The sequence below is a fragment of the Trachurus trachurus genome, assembly GCF_905171665.1.
Source record: "Trachurus trachurus genome assembly, chromosome: 21".
Classification (NCBI taxonomy): Eukaryota; Metazoa; Chordata; class Actinopteri; order Carangiformes; family Carangidae; genus Trachurus; species Trachurus trachurus.
Window position 1 is genome coordinate 32595194 of NC_139899.1, and position 13908 is coordinate 32609101.

Here is a 13908-nt window from a genome sequence, read left to right on the forward strand (position 1 = left end):
TGCGTTCAGGGACAGTTTTTCAGCAAGCAGACTCTGTATTTACCCTGTATTTACCTCGAAAACGGCTCCGTTTCGTATCGTTCCGTCATTATCTCATAGCGTGGTGGTTGTGCAGGTCACAACTTGTCTACAAAAGCGCTGTGGAGTTTTGGGATGTTGAATTTGATGAGTTTGATGAGGGAAACCAAGAAATTCCATTAGCCTCCATAGCGTAGCTCTGAGCAGCCTGCTGCTGCGCTCCGCCGTACTGAAAATAGCTTACACCTACAATTAAAGGTAATGAACCTACTGCTATGACTATAGGGATTATGGCAATGGGCCAATTTGCCAAAATGTTGAACTATCCCTTTAAAAAAAACACACAGCAGAGGTCTGTGAATGCACCACCAGGTTAAAGGGACACGTTGAGAAACAGCTCAGATTCTGTCTGGTGTGATGATGTTTTTTTTTTTAGAGACATAAAATCTAGATTTGGTCAAACAGGAAGTGGAAACAGCAACTTGTCCTGTCGCTGTCACGTCGTCACTAAGGGCCGAGAACATGAGCAGCTAAAGGGTTAATAATAAGTATAGAGTGTTAATGAATAAAAAATTAATAAATGCAGCACTTTGGGTGTTCAGGTGGTGTCAGTGAACGCACCGTCACTGACTCTGGGTCTGTTGTTAGAATATAAAAACAACAGTGAGTCATTTTCCACTGTGGAGGAAAATGAATGAATATTTAAAGGGATAGTTCAACATTTTTGGCAGATTGTCCCATTGCCATAATCCCTATAGTCATAGCAGTAGGTTCGTTACCTTTAATTGTCAGTGCAAGCTGTTTTTTAGAACGGCGGAGCAGAGCCGTGAGCTGCTCAGAGCTACGCTACGGAGGCTCATTATGGGATTTCTTGGTTTCCCTCATCAAACTCATCAAATACACAATCCAACAACTCCACAACGCTCTGGTGGACAAGTTGTGAGCTGCACATTCACCACGCTATGAGATAATAACACAACGTTACCACACAGAGTTGTTTTAGAGGGAAATACAGAGACTGTTGATGAAAAACTGCCCCTGAAGGCAACGCGCATCAGTGGTTTTACATGAATTTCCCTCTAAAACAACTCTGTGTGGTAAGGTTGTGTTATTATCTCATAGCGTGGTGAATGTGCAGGTCACAACTTGTCCACCAGAGCGTTGTGGAGTTGTTGGATTGTGTATTTGATGAGTTTGATGAGGGAAACCAAGAAATCCCATAATGAGCCTCCGTAGCGTAGCTCTGAGCAGCTCACGGCTCTGCTCCGCCGTTCTAAAAACAGCTTGCACCGACAGTTAAAGGTAACGAACCTACTGCTGTGACTATAGGGATTATGGTGATGGGCCAATTTGACAAAATGTTGAACTATCCCTTTAACGTTATTTTTTATTATTTTGGGTCTAACTGCTCCGTCCAGATGTGGAGGGGAAGTCGACCTTGTGTGTCTGGTGTTGTGTTGTGTTGTGGCCACGCCCCCTCGGGTGTCGTCGCCACGGGTACGAGGTGAACGTCTTAACTCTGTGATTTAACAAACTCAGAACAGTGTCGACAAATATTCTACATTTATTTTTCTATGAATTCACGTGTGTAAATATGTTTCTTCTTTCTAGTGAGAGTATTTTTCATCGGTCTACTTACTGACGTCAGGACAGATTTTTAGTCTTTAACTTTACTAAACTTCACAGCAGTGTTTTATTAGGGCCCGAGCCAGTGACAACGTCACAGGGAGGACCCTATTGTAATTCGACATGCACATTAGTCAACGTGCCAGCCGACGAGTAACAACATGTAAGCAAGCAAGTAACCAAGTACTGCATAGACCTGGCAGCAAAAACCCCAGATATTGTAATGTTTATTATTATTAGGGCCCGAGCCAGTGACAACGTCACAGGGAGGACCCTATTGTAATTCGACATGCACATTAGTCAACGTGCCAGCCGACGAGTAACAACAAGTAAGCAAGCAAGTAACCAAGTACTGCATAGACCTGGCAGCAAAAACCCCAGATATTGTAATGTTTATTATTATTATTAGGGCCCGAGCCAGTGACAACGTCACAGGGAGGACCCTATTGTAATTCGACATGCACATTAGTCAACGTGCCAGCCGACGAGTAACAACAAGTAAGCAAGCAAGTAACCAAGTACTGCATAGACCTGGCAGCGAAAACCCCAGATATTGTAATGTTTATTTTTATTATTATTATTATTATTATTCCGCGACTTTGAACCCCGATTTGACCCCTTTGCCAAGACGAGAAACGGACGAAAGTTGGGACACACGTCGGGACATGAAAAAATTTCGATCTGATACTATCGCCGTTTGTGGGCGGGGCAAATTGGCACAACAGCGCCCCCTAGAACTTTTGACCCCCGGCCATAGGGACCAAAATTTTTTTTCCCGCAGGCTGCCCAAACTTGGTACACATATGTATCATACCCAGACATGAAAAAAATTTGTTTCGTGCGAAGCCCAAAAACCAACAGGAAGTCGGCCATTTTGGTTAGCATTTATTTTACGCAAAACGAACTCCTCCGAGGGGTTACGCCCGATCGGCTCCAAATTGGGTAGAGAACATCGTCCGACCTAGCTGAGCTTAACTTGTACTCCGCAGGTCTGTAGCTCAAAGCGCTTGGCCTCTGGCGTGCCCCGAAGTTTGGCGACTGATTCGGTGCTCGCCATGTAAATACGAACGGCTCTCATGCCCACATACTTGATCGTAGACGCTTCAAACTTGGTGCAAAAATCTATGGCAAGACCCTGAACGATCCGACATATTATTTGCCTACGTCGCTCATAGCGCCCCCCGGTGGTAACAGGAAACGTACAAAAATTCGTTAAAAATATGTAGTTGACCAAATCGACTTCATTCCACTTCTAATACATGCAGACCCGGATGGTGAATCTACGTCATGAACGCTTTGACCCTACGGGCAACGGCGTCCGTGTGCCGCCGCGGCGAATGTGTATCTTCCCAATTTAAATTACGTTTGCCAATTACGCGCACATACTTCGTCGTAGCCACTTGAAATTCAAAGGACATGACGTTGGCTCCTCCCTGAACGTTTTGATGTATCGACTTCCTGGCTGGCTCATAGCGCCCCCCGGTGGTAACAGGAAGTACGCAAAAAATCATTAAAAATCCATACTTCACCCAATCAACTTCATTCCACTTCTAATACATGCACAACCAGTTGCTGAAGCTACATTATGAACGCTGTGAAGATACGACGAACGGCGTCCGTGTGCCGCCGCGGCGACTGACGATTTTTTATCGTACAATTACGTTTGCCTTTTTCGTGGCTTTAACGAAGTCGTGTCCTCACGAAATTTCATCCAGAGGTCAAGAATGGCGAGCTCTTTCAGCGGATAGAGTCGTTTCCCATGGGCGTGGCTAAATGCCTCAATAGCGCCCCCTTGAAGTTTTTCCGAAATTCTCCATAGACAAATTTCGCTTACTTTGTCGTACACATAAGAAACTCGACACACACCTGTATCATACCCAAACATACAAAAAATTGAATTGGAGCCACGCCCTCAACCCAACAGGAAGTCGGCCATTTTGGTTAGCATTTCTTTGACGCAAAACGAACTCCTCCGAGGGAGTTCGCCCGATTGACTTCAAATTGGGGCGAGAACATCTCCAGACTAAGCTGATTACGGCTTGTGCTCCGCAGGTGTGTAGGTCAAAGGGCGTGGCTGCTAGCGCACGGCCAAGTTGCCTAATTCAGCTAAGAAGTTTGCAATGCTATCACGCCCACAGATTTGATCGCAGCGGCTTCAAACTTGGTGCACATGATGATGACGTGACCCTGAACGATCCGACATATTATTTTCCTCCGTCACTCATAGCGCCCCCCGGTGGTAACAGGAAATGACATATTTTGCATCGATATTGTCCGATTTGCTCGAAACTTCACATGTATGATGAGGTAACGACCCCAAACGCAACGGCCCACATCCCGTTACTGCCCCCTGGTGGACGAACCGTAAACTTGCCGTAACTCCATCGTACATTGTCCGATTTGCTCGAAACTTCACGTGTTTGATGAGGTAACGACCCCGGACGCAACGGCCCACATCCCGTTACTGCCCCCTGGTGGACGAACCGTAAACTTGCCGTAACTCCATCGTACATTGTCCGATTTGCTCGAAACTTCACATGTGTGATGAGGTAACGACCCCGAACGCTACGGCCCACATTCCGTTACTGCCCCCTGGTGGACGAACGATAAACTTGCCGTAACTCCATCGTCCGTTGTCCGATTAGCTCGAAACATCACGTGTTCGATGAGGGGACCGCCCACGACGCAGCCGCCCGCGTCCGGTGGCGCGCGGGGGTTTCGAAGAGCGCCCCGGGGGAAGCGGGGAACGTGGGGGCGTGGGAGCGGGACGACGAGTGGCGTGGAGCGAGGGCCCGTCATAGCCGCTTGCGGCTTTAATTATTATTATTATTATTATTCCCCCTCTTTAAACCCCATTTTGACCCCTTTGCCAAGCCGGGAAACGGACGAAACTTGGGACACACGTCGGGTCTTGCGAAAATTGACGTCTGATGCTATCGCCGTTTGTGGGCGGGGCAAATTGGCACAACAGCGCCCCCTAGAACTTTTGACCCCCGGCCATAGGGACCAAAAAATTTTTTCCCGCAGGCTGCCCAAACTTGGTACACATATGTATCATACCCAGACATGAAAAAAATTTGTTTCGTGCGAAGCCCAAAAACCAACAGGAAGTCGGCCATTTTGGTTAGCATTTATTTTACGCAAAACGAACTCCTCCGAGGGGTTACGCCCGATCGGCTCCAAATTGGGTAGAGAACATCGTCAGACCTAGCTGAGCTTAACTTGTACTCCGCAGGTCTGTAGCTCAAAGGGGTTGGCCTCTGGCGTGCCCCGAAGTTTGGCGACTGTTTCGGTGCTCGCCATGTAAATACGAAAGGCTCTCATGCCCACATACTTGATCGTAGACGCTTCAAACTTGGTGCAAAAATCTATGGAGAGACCCTGAACGATCCGACATATTATTTGCCTACGTCGCTCATAGCGCCCCCCGGTGGTAACAGGAAACGTACAAAAATTCGTTAAAAATACGTCGTTGACCAAATCGACTTCGTTCCACTTCTAGTACATGCAGACCCGGATGGTGAAGCTACATCATGAACACTTTGACCCTACGAGCAACGGCGTCAGTGTGCCGCCGCGGCGAATGTGTATCTTCCCAATTTAAATTACGTTTGCCAAATACGCGCACATACTTCGTCGTAGCCACTTGAAATTCAAAGGACATGACGTTGGCTCCTCCCTGAACGTTTTGATGTATCGACTTCCTGCCTGGCTCATAGCGCCCCCCGGTGGTAACAGGAAGTACGCAAAAATTCATAAAAAATCCATACTTCACCCGATCAACTTCATTCCACTTCTAATACATGCAGAACCAGTTGCTGAAGCTACATTATGAACGCTGTGAAGATACGACGAACGGCGTCCGTGTGCCGCCGCGGCGACTGACGATTTTTTATCGTCCAATTACGTTTGCCTTTTTCGTGGCTTTAACGAAGTCGTGTCCTCACGAAATTTCATCCACAGGTCAAGAATGGCGAGCTCTTTCAGCGGATAGAGTCGTTTCCCATGGGCGTGGCTAAATGCCTCAATAGCGCCCCCTTTAAGTTTTCCCGAAATTCTCCATAGACAAATTTCGCTTACTTTGCCGTACACATACGAAACTCGACACACACGTGTATCATACCCAAACATACAAAAAATTGAATTGGAGCCACGCCCTAAACCCAACAGGAAGTCGGCCATTTTGGTTAGCATTTCTTTGACGCAAAACGAACTCCTCCGAGGGAGTTCGCCCGATTCACTTCAAATTGGGTAGAGAACATCTCCAGACCAAGCTGATTACGGCTTGTGCTCCGCAGGTGTGTAGGTCAAAGGGCGTGGCTGCTAGCGCACGGCCAAGTTCCGCGATTCAGCTAAAAAGGTTTAAATGCTATCGCGCCCACAGATTTGATCGCAGCGGCTTCAAACTTGGTGCACATGATGATGACGTGACCCTGAACGATCCGACATATTATTTGCCTACGTCGCTCATAGCGCCCCCCGGTGGTAACAGGAAATGACATATTTTGCATCTACATTGTCCGATCAGCTCGAAACTTCACATGTGTGATGAGGTAACGACCCCGAACGCAACGGCACACATCCCGTTACTGCCCCCTGGTGGACGAACCGTAAACTTGTCGTAACTCCATCGTACATTGTCCGATTTGCTCGAAACTTCATATGTGTGATAAGGTAACGACCCCGAACGCAACGGCCCACATACCGTTACCGCCCCCTGTTGGACGAACCGTAAACTTGCCGTAACTCCATCGTACGTTGTCCGATTTGCTCGCAACTTCACGTGTTCGATGAGGGGACCGCCCTCGACGCAGCCGCCCACGTCCGGTGGCGCGCGGGGGTTTCGAAGAGCGCTCCGGGGGAAGCGGGGACCAGGGGGCGTGGGAGCGGGACGCCGAGTGGCGTGGAACGAGGGCCCGTCATAGCCGCTTGCGGCTTTAATTAGGGCCCGAGCCTGTGACAACGTCCCAGGGAGGACCCTATTGTAATTCGACATGCACATTAGTCAACGTGCCAGCCGGCGAGTAACAACAAGTAAGCAAGCAAGTAACCAAGTACTGCATAGACCTGGCAGCAAAAACCCCAGATATTGTAATGTTTATTATTATTATTATTATTATCAACTTCCAAGGCCATTTCGACCCCTTTCCCAAGCCGAGAAACGGAGGAAATTTTGTGCGCACGTGGGGCCTGTGGCAACTTAGCGTTGAGTGGTGGTCTCGCATGTGGGCGTGGCCAAATGGCAAAATAGCGCCCCCTACCAACTTGTCAAAAACCCATAGGGAAAAAAATGACGTTAATAAAAGCGCACCAAAGTCGGCACACATATTTATCAATGCAAGATGAACAAAAAATCCTTTTCTGGCGAAGCCCGAAACTCAACAGGAAGTCGGCCATTTTGCTTCAAATTTGGTTTACGCAAAACGAACTCCTCCGAGGGGTTACGCCCGATCGGCTCCAAATTGGGTAGAGAACATCGTCAGACCTAGCTGAGCTTATCTTGTGCTCCGCAGGTCTGTAGCTCAAAGCGCTTGGCCTCTGGCGTGCCCCGAAGTTTGGCGACTGTTTCGGTGCTCGCCATGTAAATACGAACGGCTCTCATGCCCACATACTTGATCGTAGACGCTTCAAACTTAGTGCAAAAATCTATGGCGAGACCCTGAACGATCCGACATATTATTTGCCTACGTCGCTCATAGCGCCCCCCGGTGGTAACAGGAAACGTACAAAAATTCGTTAAAAATCCATCGTTGACCAAATCGACTTCGTTCCACTTCTAATACATGCAGACCCGGATGGTGAAGCTACATCATGAACACTTTGACCCTACGAGCAACGGCGTCCGTGTGCCGTCGCGGCGAAAGTGTATCTTCCCAATTTAAATTACGTTTGCCATTCACGCGCACATACTTCGTCGTAGCCACTCGAAATTCAAAGGACATGACGTTGGCTCCTCCCTGAACGTTTTGATGTATCGACTTCCTGCCTGGCTCATAGCGCCCCCCGGTGGTAACAGGAAGTACGCAAAAATTCATTTAAAATCCATACTTCACCCGATCAACTTCATTCCACTTCTAATACATGCAGAACCAGTTGCTGAAGCTACATTATGAACGCTGTGAAGATACGACGAACGGCGTCCGTGTGCCGCCGCGGCGACTGACGATTTTTTATCGTACAATTACGTTTGCCTTTTTCGTGGCTTTAACGAAGTCGTGTCCTCACGAAATTTCATCCACAGGTCAAGAATGGCGAGCTCTTTCAGCGGATAGAGTCGTTTCCCATGGGCGTGGCTAAATGCCTCAATAGCGCCCCCTTGAAGTTTTTCCGAAATTCTCCATAGACAAATTTCGCTTACTTTGTCGTACACATACGAAACTCGACACACACGTGTATCATACCCAAACATACAAAAAATTGAATTGGAGCCACGCCCTAAACCCAACAGGAAGTCGGCCATTTTTGTTAGCATTTCTTTGACGCAAAACGAACTCGTCCGAGGGAGTTCGCCCGATTGACTTCAAATTGGGTCGAGAACATCTCCAGACCAAGCTGATTACGGCTTGTGCTCCGCAGGTGTGTAGCTCAAAGGGCGTGGCTGCTAGGGCACGGCCAAGTCCCACGAGTCAGCTAAAAAGGTTTAAATGCTATCACGCCCACAGATTTGATCGCAGCTGCTTCAAACTTGTTGCACATGATGAGGGCGTGACCCTGAACGATCCGACATATTATTTTCCTACGTCACTCATAGCGCCCCCCGGTGGTAACAGGAAGTGCGCTAAAATTCATTAAAAATAAATAGTTGACCCCATCAACTTCATTCCACTTCTAAAACATGCCGAACAAGTTGGTGAAAGTATTTCATGAACGCTATGACGCTACGGCTAATGGCCCCCTTGTGGAGGCGACAGGAATAGCGCTCCATCGTGAACTGCCACCTCCCACGGATTTTGCCCGATTGACTTCATATTCGCTACCGATCATCAGGAGACCAAGCTGGTCAAACACTATTAAAAGCTTTTCTCTACGTCAAACGGCGTGGCTGCTAGGGGGCGACAAAGTTGGCCAACAGCTCGTTTAGTCGCCATGCTATTACGTTTGCCTTCCACGCCCACATACTTGGTCGTAGTCACTTCAAAATTTCAGTACATGATCAGAGGCCCGCCCTCTACGCCTCCATTTGATCGTACGCTAGCTCGCTCAAGACGCCCCCTTGTGGACACAGGAAATGTCGTGTTTTGCATCGACATTGTCCGATCAGCTCGAAACTTCACATGTGTGATGAGGTCACGACCCCAAACACAACGGCCCACATCCCGTTGCCGCCCCCTGGTGGACGAACCGTAAACCTGCCGTAACTCCATCGTACGTTGTCCGATTTGCTCGAAACGTCACGTGTTCGACGAGGGGACCGCCCTCGACGCAGCCGCCCACGTCCGGTTGCGCGCGGGGGTTTCGAAGAGCGGCCCGGGGGTAGCGGGGACGCCGAGTGGCGTGGAGCGAGGGCCCGTCATAGCCGCTTGCGGCTTTAATTTTTATTATTATTATTATTATTATTATTATTCCCCGCAAAGAATCGCAAAAACGACCCCTTTGCCATGCACGAAAACTCACCAAACTTCGTAGCCTCGTGGGGCTTCGCGAAAAATTTGATATTTTGGCAGCGTCGCATTTGGGCGGGGCCAAATGGCTAAATAGCGCCCCCTACAATTTTCCCAAAAACCCATAGGGAAAAAAATGACGTTAACGAAAGCGGATCAAAACCGCCACACATGTTCATCAATGCCAGATGAACACAAAATCCTCCTATAGCGAAGCCCGAAACCCAACAGGAAGTCGGCCATTTTGCTTCAAAGTTTGTAAACGCAAAACGAACTCCTCCTAGGGGTTACGCCCGATCGGCTCCAAATTGGGTAGAGAACATCGTCAGACCTAGCTGAGCTTAACTTGTACTCCGCAGGTCTGTAGCTCAAAGGGGTTGGCCTCTGGCGTGCCCCGAAGTTTGGCGACTGTTTCGGTGCTCGCCATGTAAATACGAATGGCTCTCATGCCCACATACTTGATCGTAGACGCTTCAAACTTGGTGCAAAAATCTATGGCGAGACCCTGAACGATCCGACATATTATTTGCCTACGTCGCTCATAGCGCCCCCCGGTGGTAACAGGAAACGTACAAAAATTCGTTAAAAATACGTAGTTGACCAAATCGACTTCGTTCCACTTCTAATACATGCAGACCCGGATGGTGAAGCTACATCATGAACCCTTTGACCCTACAAGCAACGGCGTCCGTGTGCCGCCGCGGCGAATGTGTATCTTCCCAATTTAAATTACGTTTGCCAAATACGCGCACATACTTCGTCGTAGCCACTTGAAATTCAAAGGACATGACGTTGCCTCCTCCCTGAACGTTTTGATGTATCGACTTCCTGCCTGGCTCATAGCGCCCCCCGGTGGTAACAGGAAGTACGCAAAAATTCATTAAAAATCCATACTTCACCCGATCAACTTCATTCCACTTCTAATACATGCAGAACCAGTTGCTGAAGCTACATTATGAACGCTGTGAAGATACGACGAACGGCGTCCGTGTGCCGCCGCGGCGACTGACGATTTTTTATCGTACAATTACGTTTGCCTTTTTCATGGCTTTAACAAAGTCGTGTCCTCACGAAATTTCATCCACAGGTCAAGAATGGCGAGCTCTTTCAGCGGATAGAGTCGTTTCCCATGGGCGTGGCTAAATGCCTCAATAGCGCCCCCTTTAAGTTTTTCCGAAATTCTCCATAGACAAATTTCGCGTACTTTGTCGTACACATACGAAACTCGACACACACGTGTATCATACCCAAACATACAAAAAATTGAATTGGAGCCACGCCCTAAACCCAACAGGAAGTCGGCCATTTTGGTTAGCATTTCTTTGACGCAAAACGAACTCCTCCGAGGGAGTTCGCCCGATTCACTTCAAATTGGGTAGAGAACATCTCCAGACCAAGCTGATTACGGCTTGTGCTCCGCAGGTCTGTAGGTCAAAGGGCGTGGCTGCTAGCGCACGGCCAAGTTCCGCGATTCAGCTAAAAAGGTTTAAATGCTATCGCGCCCACAAATTTGATCGCAGCGGCTTCAAACTTGGTGCACATGATGATGACGTGACCCTGAACGATCCGACATATTACTTTCATACGTCGCTCATAGCGCCCCCCGGTGGTTACAGGAAATGACATATTTTGCATCAACATTGTCCGATTTGCTTGAAACTTCACATGTGTGATGAGGTAACGACCCCGAACGCAACGGCACACATCCCGTTACCGCCCCCTGGTGGACGAACCGTAAACTTGCCGTAACTCCATCGTACATTGTCCGATTTGCTCGAAACTTCACATGTGTGATGAGGCAACGACCCTGAACGCAACGGCACACATCCCGTTACTGCCCCCTGGTGGACGAACCGTAAACTTGCCGTAACTCCATCGTACATTGTCCGATTTGCTCGAAACTTCACATGTGTGATGAGGCAACGATCCCGAACGCAACGGCCCACATCCCGTTACTGCCCCCTGGTGGACGAACCGTAAACTTGCCGTAACTCCATCGTACATTGTCCGATTTGCTCGAAACTTCACGTGTTCGACAAGGGGACCGCCCTCGACGCAGCCGCCCACGTCCGGTTGCGCGCGGGGGTTTCGAAGAGCGGCCCGGGGGTAACGGGGACGCCGAGTGGCGTGGAACGAGGGCCCGTCATAGCCGCTTGCGGCTTTAATTATTATTACTATTATTAGTCACAGGAAGATGAATGGAGATGAACTCACTAAAGATACTATGTCCGTCGTTAAAATATTATTTTCGCATTAGAAACTTTACTGTAAAAAATAAATTAATAAATAAATCTAAATGCTGGAACGTGTTTCTTCACTTTCAGGACGAAGGTGGTTTCACTGCAGACTCTTATTTTGAAAAGTCGGCCTGAGCTACATGAAGAGCACCGTGTCGTTCTGACTGTCAAAATAAATAAATAAATAAAGGTTTCAACTGAAACAAAGTTCACGCCTGTGTCATTATTTACATGTTGTCACGGCAACATGAACCAGAATAACACTGAAACTCACTGTGGACTCTGTCATGAAGGTGTTAGTTACATCATATTAGTCCAGTAATTTTAGGCCAAAAAGGGGGTTAACCTTGAACAAATTGCAACAGAAGCAAACTCAACTGATTTTCTATCCTCAACATGTCCTGAGTGAGGGAAAAAAAGCCCAGAAGAATCCCACTAGGGGAAAGTTTAGAAAAACACCCAAACATATCCCATTTATACGCATATAAAACATTTTTTTCACGTGAATAGGGTAACATTTTTAACCTTTAGATATCTCCATGGAAATTACTGAGTTGATTACTTACATTAAGACAAACAAAAAATGTATTACAAGTTTTTTGAAATTCTTTGTTAACATGAGCAAATTTGCATACATTTGCATAAATTGCACCGTTTTGACGGCACATATATATATGAAGTTGCTGTGGTGGTACCGGCATGAAAATTGGAATGAGTTGACTCCAACGGTCAACCGACAAGTTGACCACTTTAAATTTCAAGATGACTGCAAAGACAGCCACATCCTTAGTAGAGCAGGTATGACATTACATATGGATAATTTGCATACATACAGCACCTGATCTAAACATTGGGTATAGCAGGTGAAAATGTCTTGTTCAATCTTGTTAACATATTACAGTTAAAAAACTTAAGGAATGGAACCAATTTAGGCCCATGAGCATTAATCGAGACAGAGCATGTCATACCTGCTCTACTAAGGATGTGGCTGTCTTGAAAAATTGCAGTCATCTTGAAATTTAAAGTGGTCAACTTGTCGGTTGACCGATGGAGTCAACTCATTCCAGTTTTCATGCCGGTACCACCACAGCACCTTTATATATACATGTGCCGTCAAAACGGTGGAATTTATATGCAAATTTGCTCATGTTAACAAAGGATTTCAAAAAACTTGTAATACATTTTTTGTTTGTCTTAATGTAAGTAATCAACTCAGTAATTTCCATGGAGATATCTAAAGGTTAAATTTTTTACCCTATTCACATGAAAAAAATGTGTATAAATGGGATATGTTTGGGTGTTTTTCTAAACTTTCCCCTAATGGGATTCTTCAGGGCTTTTTTTCCCCCATTCAGGACATGCTGAGGATACAAAATCAGATGATTTTGCTTCTGTTGCAATTTGTTTAACCTTTTCTCATAAAATGACTGGACTATATGTATATTAAACGTATATTATATTGATATATATATATATATATATATAGTGCATATCGCTGACTAAATATAGTTAGAACTGTATTTAACAGCAGGAAGTCTCGTCTCGGCTCATTAAACACAGAACAGAAGATGTTCAGACTTTAACGTAACAAACTGCTGCTAAATGAACTTTAACTAATGATTTCTGCTTTTATTCAGACAGGACAGTGAAGAGAGAATAAACTTGTCGTTTTTCCTCTTCACTTTTATTAGTTTATTAAAGAAGAAAAGGAATAACAAAAATCTATCATGTCATGTTCAGGGGCATAAATCAATAAATCAGAATATCATGGAAAAGTTCATTTATGTCAGTTTGGTTCAATTCAAACAGTGAAACACATGTAATATATATAGATTCAAAACACACAGACTGAAATATTTCATGTTCATGTCAAGATGAAATGATCTCCAAAAGATATAAAGTTAAACACGAAACACTCTTTTTCAATATTTTAATCAATATCAGTGTATTATTTTAGTTTTCTACAGTTTTAGAGTGAAAAAGTGTAAATGCACTTCAGTTCATCATCAATCAACAAAAAGTGAACATTATAGAAATGATACACTGTAAAACCATGGAACATGTGGTGCATTTAAAGAACTGTTCTCTTCTTCAATACTGGTGTTTTTTTAATGTTTCAGTCGAGCCTTTTCTATTTTATTAACACCTCGAGAACACCTCAACCCAATAAACAGACATGTAGTTGTCATGGTGAAAGTGAATGGGGACTTGGCATTCAGATTACAACTTGATCTGATCCACATTAACTACATTTCTGTTTTTTTTCCCTGGTTTAACGTAGCTAAACCTTGTTTCCAGGTAAATCAATGAAACCCTTCCCTAGTCCAAAAGTCCTACAGGATTCTATTAGAAATGTCCAATTAAAAATTCTACTTGATTTTGAACCAGTCCTATAGGATAAAGTCCTATTACTGTAGTCCTAACAA